This window comes from Pan troglodytes, chromosome 9 (genome assembly GCF_028858775.2).
Source record: "Pan troglodytes isolate AG18354 chromosome 9, NHGRI_mPanTro3-v2.0_pri, whole genome shotgun sequence".
NCBI lineage: Eukaryota > Metazoa > Chordata > Mammalia > Primates > Hominidae > Pan > Pan troglodytes.
In genome coordinates, this window is record NC_072407.2 from 117,018,582 (window position 1) to 117,031,795 (window position 13,214).

Sequence of the window (13,214 nt, forward strand, 5' to 3'; positions counted from 1 at the left end):
GAAAGAAAAGATGCTCTCACATTGCCAAGGCTTCTGTTGTGTAATATTGTGGCAGGCGAGGCTGGGACTCCTTTATATACTTAATCATGTTCCATTTCCAGCTGACACAACTCAACAGTTTATGACACAGCACCACTTAATAAGACTCACTATCAACTTAGGAAGGGGGATGATGAAGCCGGGGGAGGGAGAGATGAGGGAAGAAGCTGAGTGGAGAGGGTGAAAATGATAGGACTTGTTTTTAAAACAGAAAGTCTGTTGTCAGTTTAGATTATAGTCTAAGCAACCAGGGCAGGTCCTTAGAGGGTAGGAACATTCTAAACTAGCAGAATCTTCTGTACAGAGGCACTGAGCTGGAAGAAGCCAAATCCTCTCTTAAGTAAATGGGGTAGCTGTGGGTATAGGGTCAAGATGGCATTTATCTTGGCTTCTGAGAGCAAAAGAGGCCAGTGAAAGCTGGGGTTCCTTTCCACCATTCCTGACCTGGGCAGCTTCCAGAACTTACCTCTCCAACCAAATAGTAATTTCACTGAAGGCAAAGAGCACACTCTCTTTTTATTATTATAAATCTCTACACCACATGACAGTGGATGGCCTCACATTGGGCAACCAGTGATGATTTGTCCATCTGGCAGAAAACATATTTTCTACCAAGAGATGATCTTATTTCCCTTGATGAGACAGAAGATTAATAGAAGTTTAGAGCGTGAAAGAGCATTAGAAATCAAACCATCAAATTTTCTCATTTTGCCCATTGGAAAACTGAGCACAAAGAGGTAAAGAAAATTGCAGTGACACAACCCAATCACTCACCCAGACCCCAAACCCAGCTCTTCTGAGTCCTCGTTCCACTGCTTCTTCAATGACACTTCGGTGCCTCTGCAAACTGTGTGTCTGCAATGACTTCACAGCCGTCTGTCCATCCATCCATCCATCCCTCCTTTCTACGTATACAAGGCTAAATGTGTGAATGGGGTAGCAAGGGGCAAGTCCATAAAAAGATGAATTAAATCACGTTCTGTCCAGTTCCCTGCTTCCCTCACTCCTAAGAAGGAAAGGCACATACACACGAAAAATATCAGCCCAATATGCTCATAGAGTGTGTTCATAATGCAATTTAGCATAGAGTAGATCAGGTAGGATGGGCTAGAGGGATTTGAGAAGACTTCACCAAAAAAAAGTCCAATGTGAGTTTTCTAGTAAAGAATAGATGGTGGCCAATCATGGGAGAGAAGAAAGATGTTCGAGGTGGAGAAAGCCCAAAGATGCCCTTCCTCAAACTGTCTCACCCTTTGGTTTCAGGAACACCTTTCTCTTGAGCTCTTCTGGTGACCCTGAGAGCACTCCTTGAAGTCTTTTTAAAGGGCGATATCATCATCATCTCTTGACTGTAAAGCATCCATTGGACTTGGCAATGAGTTGACCACTGGACACTGTCCCTGGCTCTATAACTAGATCATGTCTATCTGTTATTGGATTTTTAGCACCGCATCTCATGGTTTCTTAACACTTACCACCATTATCATCCGGCATTTATTTGTGTCCTTTGTATTAATATCTGCCTGCCCTACTAGATGGAAGCTCCTAAAGACAGGAACTACTTGGTTGTGTCCTCAACACCTGGTGTGCATGTGGCACATAGTAGATGCTCAATGAGTATTGTCCAACTGAGGCATGCATGAACAGTGAGAGAGAAGCTAATTTCATGAACTGGAGAGCAAATGGAATAAGGAAAAACAGGGACAACAAAAGTTGATCATATTTTAAAGAAAATATATGGTCGAAGGAAAGAAAATACAGTGAGAAAAGAGAATACAGAATGTCGAAGGGGTTTAGGAGGGGAAAGATTTGTTTATAGACTATAGGATGGAAACAGTGCCAGGTCAAGATCGAAGCTACAAGGTGGCACCAGGTCGGGGTGACAATATTGGACCAGCTTTCCAGAGGAATAAAATCATGTACCTAGGAGAAGGGCTTAGCCTACAACAAGAGAAGAACCTGCCTTTTCCTAAACAAGAAGAGGATACTCCACATAAAAAATTAAGTCTCCACAACATCCCACACTGTGTCTTATCTGCCCATCTGCCCTAACTGTTGTGGGTTTTTTTTTTTTTCAATTTGAATTCATGAATGAGGGGTTATTTGTGTATTTTTTCTATTTTGCTCCCAGAGGAGAACAATAAAGAGTGTCCTTCTAGATGGCTTTGGTCCTCTATCCACTGTCTCATGGGACCCGAATGAGGGGTTATTTGTGTATTTTTTCAATTTTGCTCCCAGAGGAGAACAATAAAGACTGTCCTCCTAGATGGCTTTGGTCCTCTATCCACTGTCTCATGGGACCCAGGCTACACCCTCCTCTTCCCTCCAGAAAACACCTGCCCTAAGGTCCTTGTTCCCTCTCGAATCTAGGATACTCTACCCTTGACCTCCCCACAATTCTCTGCATAGAACCATTTAAGTCTGACCCTCTCTGTGTCAGCTCATCTCTGATGTTTTTCCATGTTGCCCTTTAGGCTAATCTCCTTGGACAGGGTGCTGCAACACTAGATGTTTCAAATCTCCTCAGTGTGAGTCTCTGATCTCAGTTACTTGAAAGCAAAGCTCAGGGCTCCCAGAGGCCAGAGGTTTCTGGGCACTGAAAGCATCTGTCTTGACGTCTCAGAATTGGGTGGTGTCCTTGACCCATCCTCCTCCACTTTCACTACCACAGACAGCTGCATGAATCTGGGAGCTGGATCTGCATTGCTCGGCTTGGCGCCTCTAACAGAAAACCACTTCACTGCTTAACCAGGGGTCACTCTTCCAGCCTACACATCCAGCACCTTTTCCTTACTCCTGACAAGAAGAGAAGATGGATTCTTTGCTCAAGAGACTGGTAACCACGCTGATAGTCATAATCAAGGCAAGGAAAGAGGGGAGCTGGTGAAGACCCTTAGGGAAAGAGACCACAGGATAGAGCATCAGTTCTTTCTGTCTGGCAGCTCCACCAGCAGAAAGTCTAACAGTCTCCTCTCTATTCTTCTTGAAGACAGGACCACCACTGTGGCAAACCCCAGTGACCTCGTGCATACTGAAAGGGAAATTCACAGATTCTTTTTCTTTGCTAAATGATTGGTTTGAGAGTGTGGTTTTTCAGAGAACTTTGTTCACTTGTTTATCTGCTGACCTTCCCTCCACTATTGTCCTGTGACCCTGCCAAATCCCCCTCTGCGAGAAACACCCAAGAATGATCAGTTAAAAAAAAAAAAAAAAAAAAAGAGAGTGTGGTTTTTAAGTGTTCATAGAGGGCTGCTGTTATCCTGGAAGTGAGCACAGAGTAAAGAAAGGAGCATAGCCTTCAGAGTCAGACAGTTCTAGATCCAAATTCATACTCTGTTAGTAGTTGTGTGACTTTCAGCGAATTACTTAATCTCTCAGCCCCCAGATTCCTCATATGCATCATGAAGGTAATTATGTCAACCTTGCAGAGTGGTTGGGAGGATTGGAACTAGCCTAGGGGAAGCACCCCACACAGTGCCTGGCACATGGCAGGTATTCCGCATGGAGGAACTTGTGACTGTCACTGGGTGTGCGTGACAGTCCAGAAGCACAGGCTTCAGGACCAACACGATTTGTCACTGCTCCTCCTCTCCCCCACTGCCTCCCACCTCTCTTCCCAATTTGGCTTCATGCTAGGAAGGATGATGCTTACAGACAGCTGGGGGGGTCAGGAAGAGGACCAGTGGCCGAGGATGGCAGAGGAGGGAGGGCATATCTCCCCAGCTCACTCTTCTTTCACTAACAGGAGCAGCAGCAATCAGCGTCTCCTCTTCCCTAACCTGTTTCCATGGTTCCCACCCAGGCTGCTTCTAAAATCTGTCACACTTTCAGCATAATGTGCAGTGAGCGCCACGGCAAATAGCTTTGTGTCACCTGCAGGGCCCAGGCCGGGCCCTTCCTCCTGTTCCCTGGGGAGGCTTCTGGCCTGGGGGGTCAGGCTGGGCACCTGCAGCATGGATCTCCTTTGAGTACTCCACTCCGTCCAAATTACCTGTGCTCGCCAGGTCCCTCTCGCAGGTGGACCCATTAATGGCATTGCATGTACAGCCTGTCAGCTCTCTAATTACACCCTTCAGTGGAAAGCTGCCTGCTAGATTTCCACGCTTTCTTGTTGGGTACCTTGATCCATGCTGTTGTCAGAAAAGTTAACGGTGCAGCCTGCCTGTCTGAGCGTAGCTGCCTGCCTCTGTTTTAGCTGGTGTTTTATTTGTTTGGGGGTTTTAAAAAAAATAGATAAACTGACTTTTGAAGAGAAGACAAAAAATGGCAAGTAGACCATTGAACTTGAAGTCAGAATGTAAAGCTCACTTTCATCATCTACTCGCTGAGGAATCAGAAGCATATCTTTCAGCCTCTCTAGGTCTGCAGAATGGGATGATAGTAATCCCCGCCCCTCCAGAGTTGTTGCAACAATCAAATGAGACAGTATGTGAGGAAGTCTTTCTTCATTATAAAGCAATAAATAAATGCTCATTATTCCTGCTGAAACTGGAATAGAGAGATGTGAATTTATTTGCTGAATGACTTAGGTAAATCACTTAACGTCTCTGAGCCTCTGTTTTCTTGTTAATCTATGAAACAAGATTAATACCATACACCTTATCTCATAGGATTGCTGTGAGGACAAACAAAGATAAAAGGTATGAAATGACCTTGAAAAATACGAAGAGCTGCATGCCTGTAATGCATTGGGATCACTGAAAGAGGGCTTGGACATAAGAACAGAAGAGCCATAGGCTCTGAGTGTCTCACCAGCCCCATCCTCTTAGACATGTACCATTGTGTTTGAGAGGTGATGCCAGAAGGCCGTAGAGATATGAGCCTTAGAGAGAATCAGTGCAGCCCACACTTAGTATCACAAATCAAATTAGGTGAGCACTTGCCCTGTTCCAGACATTGTATCACATACTTGGTGTATGTTAACTCACTTAATCCCACTCATTGCATAAGGCAGTGCTATTAGCATCCTCACGCAACAGGTGAGAAGCTGAGGCTTAGGGTGATTAAGCAACTGCCCAGAGCACCACATCTAATTAGTGGCAGAGCTGGGACTCCAAACTTAGGTCTATCTGATGCCAAAACCAAATAATAGATAGATAGATAGATAGATAGATAGATAGATAGATAGATAGATGATAGATAGATGATTGATAGATAAATGATAGATGATAGATGATAGATAGATACACGATAGATAGATAGATGATAGATAGATAGATAGATAGATAGATAGATAGATGATAGGATAGAAAAATAAAATGAATCTGCTAACATTTCTTGAGTGTCTATTATGAACAAGGAAGGTCCCATGCTTCACGTGCGTTAACCCAAGTTATGGGTTCCACCTATGTTATAGGTATTTTATTGTCTTATTTTACAGATGAGAACACTCAGGCACAGAGAGTTTAGGTAATTCTCCTAAGGCTTCACAGCTAACAAAACCACCATACCCTTGAATTTGGGGCATCCCTAATATCTAAGAAGCTCAATCAGGGAGGAAAGAAGCAAAGATTCTGGCTGCTCAGATCCTTCACCCCAGCATGGAAACCACTCCCCACTCAGGACCTAACACTAAAGCTGTACTGTGCCCCCATCCTGCAAGAATAAGAGTTTGTGACTAACAAAGATCCACCATCTATGGAAATGGTTTTATTTTGTACTAACTACTACTACTACCAAGTTGAGTGATGATTTAGAGTTAACAACATCTTTTCTTACCCATTACATCATTTCGTTTGAAAATGGCCATCCAGACCCTTTGTTGAAGAGGGCTACAGGCGAATATAGAATTAGCTTAGATACTGGGAGACTGACGCATAAGTGAATACCTTGTTACAGTCTGTGTCATGCAATCATCCCATAATAGTCCCACTACATGGAGAAGAAAGCTGGGGCTCAGAGAGATTAAGAACCTGGCCCAATGTCACGTGACTAGTAAGAAGCAAAGCTGAGATTTGAACTCATCCATGCCCTTTCCACTAAATCCTCAGGTGTACAACTGCAAGTATCTCTGAGAGCTCTTAGCACACTCACCTCAGGAGTAAAGGTATGATGAACTAGGGGCAAAACACCAGGGATATGAGCTAGTTCCAAATGCCAGGGGAGACTGATAAATCTTTAGCAGAACACATTCCTTGCAGAGAAGCATCGCCACTCTCTCTAGGGCAGTGTCTGCCTCCTGTAACGTGTGTGTACATGTGCTTGTGAACACACACCACACACAGCACACACAACTGCTCCTCTGCAGCCCAGACAGAAAGAATCCACTCCCACGTGACTCCAAGGGCCTAGCACCTGCTAGCTGCCTCTCCCAGATGTCACCATCAGAGCCATCGATCACCCGCTCAGCCCTCATCCTCCCTGACAGCAGGGCAACACTCTTCACTCACCTCCAAGAGGCCTGTCTCTCTCAATGGACTCTGCTGGACAGATACAAAAAGTGAAGTCCACAGCAAGTCCTTATCCTACTCAAGGATTTCCACTTTCTAAAGAAACATTTTTTAATGCAAAAAAGAGGACCATATGGAGCACCGCCCAGGAGAAAATGCACCGCTCCCTAGGCAGGTTGCTGCACCATCCTTCTATCACCAGGGATGTTGTTCAGCCACAGTATCTGGGAGGCATGGGAACAAAGCTACGCATTTAGGACCTAGAGAGCTGGGTTCAAGTTCCAACTCTGCTGTGAGCTCTCAAGCAGTCACTTCTCTCTGGGCATTTTACATTTCTGCAAAATCAACAGGTTGGACTAAATGTCCCTTTGGACTATAAGAGTCTACACACATCATCTCCACCAGAGAAGGTCATTTCCAACTGCCCTGCATGGAGTGCAAAGGAGCAGTCAGCACTGACTAGAACAGTCTAGTTCTTTCCTAAAAGCTGGGGCCCTGAGATCTTCCCATGCTGCCACTCCCATCTGCCAGCTCAGGTAACAATGTCAGGCACCTGCCACAGTGACTCGTGATAAATCAGGCTCCTGGCAAAAGCAGCTGGCTCAGAAAGGGTATTTCATAAGGGTTTGCTGGATGAGTGGATGGGTAAATGAGTAAATGACCAGGCATCTTTGACTCTCTGTTCCCTCCCTCCACTATCTTCTGTTCTACTACAAGGTGAACACCTCCCAAAGTCCATTTTAGACCCCACCTGGCCTGGTGGCCCCCACTTGGGTGGTGATTTGCCTACAGTGCTCTGGCCCAGGCTTTGTCCATGCTCTGGTGGATGAATGTCCTCGTACAATGAGTAACCCTTTATCTGACAGGTCATTTTCTATAGAGAAAGCCAATTAAAACAGAGACTGTATTAATAAAAGGGTGTGGGTATGTGTTTGACTACAGAGGTACAATGAATTACTTTAATTTGCAAAGAAAACTCATCTGGTCTGAAGAGCTTGTTTTGCTGCCAGAGAGATGGACACCTCCAGAAAATCAGCCCCTACTCTTCAGGGGAGCTCAGTGGCAGGGAAAAGGCTCAGTGCGGGAAATGCTTGATGTACTTCTTTAATTGACATACCAGTAGGTGGAACATCTGTACAGCTGCCTGCGTGATGCCCAAGCAGCCCCTGCAGCACCCATGGAAAGAGGAGACCCTGGCTGCTGTCACTAGGCATTTATTTCCTCAGGCAGGGAGCGAAGGGGAGGAAGTGAGCCTGGGAGAATCTTACCTGGGGATGGGAGGATGCCTGGGATTTTAATTCTGTGCACTGTGCTATCAGTGTACCCAGCTGTGCTTTTGAGCTAGACAAGTCCAGTGTTTCTGAGCACTTAACTAAAATGTCACTTCATCTGGAAATCTCCCCTGGCTGCCTAAGCCAGAGTGAGGAACTCAAAGCACCAATTCTATTTTTAGTTATTAGAAGTAGCTAGTGAGTAAAACACAAGCCTGGAGTCAAAGGACCTGGGTTCAAATCCCTGCCTTATATAACTTTAGGCAAGTTACTTAGCTGCTCCATGCCTGGCTCCTGTCTTCTGTAAACTGGGCTAACAGTCTTTCCCTCATACAGTTATTATGAAGATTAAAGGAGATAATGCCTGTAAATCATCCAACAATAGTTTCTGACACACTCGTGCCTCTCATCTTCATCATCTGCATTCTCTGTTGGCTTATTAATATCCAGTTCTGAGAAGGCAGGAACCACACACTCTCTGTCATAGCTCCATAAGCATTTGCTTAGTGACAAAAGGAAGGACTGGGCAATGCGGCGCCTCCGTATCAGCCTCCAGACAGGCTCTGGCAGCCCACACCTTGCAGGAGGTAGGGCCTGCTTCCTTAGCACCAGGCCCCCTTCCTGCCTCCCTCCATGCAGAGCTGGCTCCTTCCTCCCACACAGGTTATATTTGATGCACTAAAACAAAGTGAGGATGAGAAAGAGAAAAGAATAAACAGCGAAGCATAAATGGCTGGGATATCCCAGCCTCCCCTGGAGGATGGGGCTTCTGGGGAGGGCGGCATCAACATCTCCGTGCGAGACCCAGGAGGTGCTGGTGACATTAAATGCCGATTACCCCTGGGGCATGTGGTTACTGCGCTGCGGTAACCCACCCCCTGAAGCGCCTGATTGCTTAAGCATCTCTTTGCAAAATGTTTATTTTATTTATTTTTTCCCCATGAATGTTTAATCAGGTACCTTGACGAGGCGCACAGCAGCCCTCTCCAGAGAGCAGGCAGAGATGGTGTGATCAGCCCTATTTGTCACAGAGGGCAGCTTGGAGGGCGGCCACTGTGCCTCCACACTGCCTCACTGTCCCCAGCCCATGTCCCCAGGGTCCCCCACCCCACTGTGCCAAGCCCAGTGTGTCCAGCTACCCTGGCTGGCAGAAGGGCTCTAGATGTGGTCACGTTTACCCCATACACTCATTCAGGTAGTAACTGGGGGTCCTTACCCCACCACCGCTACCTCCATCTGCTGCCTACAGAGCCAGACCTCCCTTGCACAAATTGGAAACAGAGGGCACCTCAGCCAGCCCCCAGCCAAACTCTCTGCTTGGACAGCTCTGCTTCTCAGAGCCCAGACTGAAGCAGAGGAAAACTCAAGGCTAGCCCACTTGGGAATCCTGGATCGGCTTCTTAATCCTCCTTCTTCCCTGGCCTCCCTTTAATTTTCTTTCTTTCTTCAAAGCCATCTGCACAAACTAAAGGACTCTGTCCTCTCCACTCCTCCTCTCCTCACCCCACTTCTGGCAGAATGCCTTCCCAGGTGACGGCCTCTACATCTCATCCGAGGGGCAGGCCACTGGGGGAGTCTAGAACCTCTCTCCACAGGGGAGCAGCTGTTCCCCACTCCCTGAGCTCTGCGTCAGGCAGCCCGCTGCATTCCACCGCCCCTCACTGAGTCCCAGCCTCCTGGAATTATGGGGAAAGCCATTACCTCAGGATTAAGCTTCAGTTTGATTCTCATCAAAGACTCTGGTCACCGAGTATTTGCTTAACACCAGACCTTTCAGGCCCCATCAAATTTAACAAGGCCTGACAGATTTGGGATTAAACAGAGAAACCCAGACAAATCCATACTGTCATAGGAGCCCCCAGTGACTGCAGCAGGACAAGTCAGATCCTAGGGAAACAGCGACCCTCACGTTAGCTTTTGTGTAATGTGACCACCGCAGGGGCTTTGCTTCCCAGGCTGACACCCCTCACCACTGCCCGGCTGCCCCAAGATAGAATTTGATGCTTTCACTCTCTTGAGTGAGGAAGTTCAGCTCAGACATGGTCAATGAGCATTGATTCAGGATGCGGAAGCTGTCAGGGGAGAACAAGGGGTGGGGCACAGTATAGGAAGAGCCCACCCCTCTGAGTTCCTACTCATCTGCCCCCACCAGGCCTTGCGTTATGCTCAGAGCTTCTCTGATCTCCCCCAAGGCCTCCTTCTGGTTTTCCCACATCTTTTCCCTCTAACTGTAGGTGCCCATCATCCCCAACCCAACTCCCAACTCTCAGATAGGCCAGGCATAGAGTAGCAGCAACAGCAACAAGTCCTGGACAGCAGACCCACCACAGCCTTGCAAATCGATTTCAGAAATCACTGTGTTACCCGTGTAACTGAAGAGACAGCATGATGTGGTGGCAAGCTTGGAGGCCGCAAAGCAGGTGTCAACTCTGACTTACTGCCATGGACTTGACTTTGGGCCAGCTCTAAAACTCTCAGTTTCCTCATCTGTAATACGGGAGCTGATAGTAACTGCCTTCCTCGGAGAATTGTTACACAAATGAGAGAAGCTATGTAAAATGTTCCAGTGCAGTGCTGGGAAAGGTGGCAAGGTAGATGCTTTCTTACTTTCTTCTTTTCTTATTTGTGTATGCAATTTGATTAATTTTAAAAATAATAATAAAATGTCTCCCCTTTCTGCCCCCCCATTTAGTATTTTATCAGAAGCAAGAGCTGTGCACTTTTCCCCTTCCAAGCTCCTAAAAAGTGCAGAGTTGGATGAAAATTATACACAATGAACACCAAAGACGTAGCAATTGTTGCATTTCTTTGAGGTCTGTTGCCTGATTTCTCTCAGGCTCTCTGCCCAGTTCCTTTTGGCCCTGCCTGGCTGCTAATTTGCACAACTGTCTTTACGCTCCAAGAGCCTGGCTTGAGCTCAAACTTCATCTTTTAGAGCCGGAGAGTTAGGGGAAGGGGATGTTAGAGAGGCTTCACTTTAACTTGTATTATTGATACAAAGAAAAACAATGGCTTGTGTTTACTGAAAATTAATTTTTTGGAAATTACTTTGTCATTTGTTTTACTCTTCTTAATTAAAATTTACTTGGTGAAGAGAACACCCCATAAATTAACTCAAATGCAACAGCAAATTAATTAGCATTTAGTTACTAGACATTACTCACAGACCGGACAAATTGTTTTCAGGCTGTCATCTGCATTTGGCATCAGAGGATGCGGGCGGGGCTGGCAGGGCCCTAGGGGTTATTTTTGCTGGTGCTGTCCAGATAGTCTCTGCCCGGATCCCTGTGTCACCTGCACCTTCAGGCACTCAGGCCATACTTCCAGACAACTCAGGCCACCCTATCATAGATGCCGGCCAGCCCTTTGTATTTTCACATGGAAGATACTCCCACCCTCCCTCCCTGGAAACAATCATTAAAAAAAAAAAAAAAAAAAAAAAAAAAGACGTCATCAGGACAGCAAGGCTGTGCTGAAGGTGATCTTGCCTGGAGGCCAGAAGATGGGCTCAGTGACCTCAGGAAGTCCCTTTTAGCCAATGGCATCTTGGATTCTATGAAACACAGGCTTAGAGAAACCAATGCCAAGCACTTTCTATTCTTATTCTTTTTTTTTTTTTATACTTTAAGTTCTAGGGTACATGTGCACAACGTGCAGGTTTGTTACATATGTATACATGTGCCATGTTGGTGTGCTGCACCCATTAACTCGTCATTTAGCATTAGGTATATCTCCTAATGCTATCCCTCCCCCCTCCCCCCACCCCACAACAGACCCCGGTGTGTGATGTTCCCCTTCCTGTGTCCATGTGTTCTCATTGTTCAGTTCCCACCTATGAGTGAGAACATGCGGTGTTTGGTTTTTTGTCCTTGCAATAGTTTGCCGAGAATGATGGTTTCTAGCTTCATCCATGTCCCTACAAAGGACATGAACTCATCATTTTTTATGGCTGCATAGTATTCCATGGTGTATATGTGCCACATTTTCTTAATCCAGTTATATGATGGACTCCTGTTGAATCCAAAGAAGAACTTACCAAAGGAAAGAACTGGAATAGTGGAAGCAAATGAATACAAGGAACAAGCTAGGTTGAACCATTTCTGCTGATGAATGATCCTTATGTCTTGCAAAAAAGAGATACGACGCTTAGAGTGTGGTGGTGAAGGACAAAAGCAGGCTGCCTGGATTTCAATCCTAGCTTGTTTTGCTGCTGTGTGACCTTGGACAAGCTGCTTAACTTCTCTCAGCCTTGGTTTCTTTGGATACCAATAGTTCCTGTCTTCTGGGTATGCTGTAAGGATTAAATAAGACATGCATGTAAAGCCCTGAGAGTGGTGGCAAGCACTCAGGGTGCCCCAGTGACAGGTGAGCATGCAGCCTCCAAAGCCAGATGCTTAGGCTTAAAGCCCAGCCTGGCCACTTACCAGTAACTGAACTTCTCCATGCCTCAGTTTCCTCATCTGCATAGTGGAGACAAAGAGTTCCTATTTTGAGTAAATGATTTAATACCTGTAAAGTGTTTAGAATTGTGGATTAGTATCTGGGACATAATAAATGCTCATTTTTAAAGTAGTTAGTTTTTGTTGTTATTTTATCAACCTCCATTTGACATTGTGACAAAGTCAGGGTCATAGAACCATAAGCTCAAAAAGGGGCCAGTTCTCTGCAGCCATCCAAGGGGGAGCCAAGCTGCCAGTGCTGGGGCAGGCTCTTCCTGGGAAAGACTATCTTCACAATACACCAGGCCCTGCGAATGAACAAACAAGTCAGCCCAGCCACGACAGCCCGACAGCAGCAATGCCACCGCTAATGCAGCCTGATTCCCTTCTAGCTATGCAAAGCGGCAGCCCCATAAATAGTCCCCCTTCCCGACAAACAGGAGGGCCAGCCTGAAATGGACGCTTACTGATAAACGATGATGTATGGCAGCCTTCTTCGGTAAAACAAGTTCACTCCAGCAGGCTGGGGCTTCTCGGGCAGGAAGGTGGACGTGGAAGTGACTTGAGTCTGTGATCAGTAGAAGGGTTAGTATAAGGAGGCTAAGCCCAGTGTGACCCATCCTGTCCTCTCCAGCCACCAAAAGAAGGGTCCTCCAGAGGTGGCCCGCCAGCTCTTCCTACAGCTAGGCACCACAGGACAGGAGCAGGTGAAGGGAGGGGCAGCAGAGCCCTCTGCAGATAGGCAGTCCCTTCTTCAGTGGCCAGAGGACTGCTAGTGGAAGAGGACAAAGGCCAGGTTGAAGAGGGAGCTTTCCTGGGCACTGAATTAAATGCAGGAATCTGAACCACATGGGCTGATTCAAATCCCAGCTCCACCCACTTACCACCTGTGAAGCTCAAAGCAAGTTAGTTAACACCTCTGTGCCTCGGCTTTCTTGCCTGTAAAATAGGAATAATTGCAATGCCTGGCTCACAGAATTACTGTGAGCATTGTAAAGGTTAGTACCTATAAAGTGCTTACATAATCCAACACCAGTAACAGGAGGAGCACTAGGTAAATATCTGCTATCATTATT

At 46.3% G+C, this 13,214-nt stretch overlaps 1 long non-coding RNA gene across 1 annotated transcript; it reads right to left on the reverse strand.

The window, feature by feature from the left end:
* Positions 1-11,311: 11,311 nt before the first annotated feature.
* LOC129136377 (uncharacterized) lies at positions 11,312-12,759 on the reverse strand. Its single transcript, XR_010147679.1, has 3 exons — positions 12,606-12,759; positions 12,124-12,446; positions 11,312-11,990 (listed from the first exon to the last, which is right to left on the reverse strand). It is a non-coding gene; the product is annotated as an uncharacterized LOC129136377 (long non-coding RNA).
* Between the last annotated feature and the right edge of the window lie 455 nt (positions 12,760-13,214).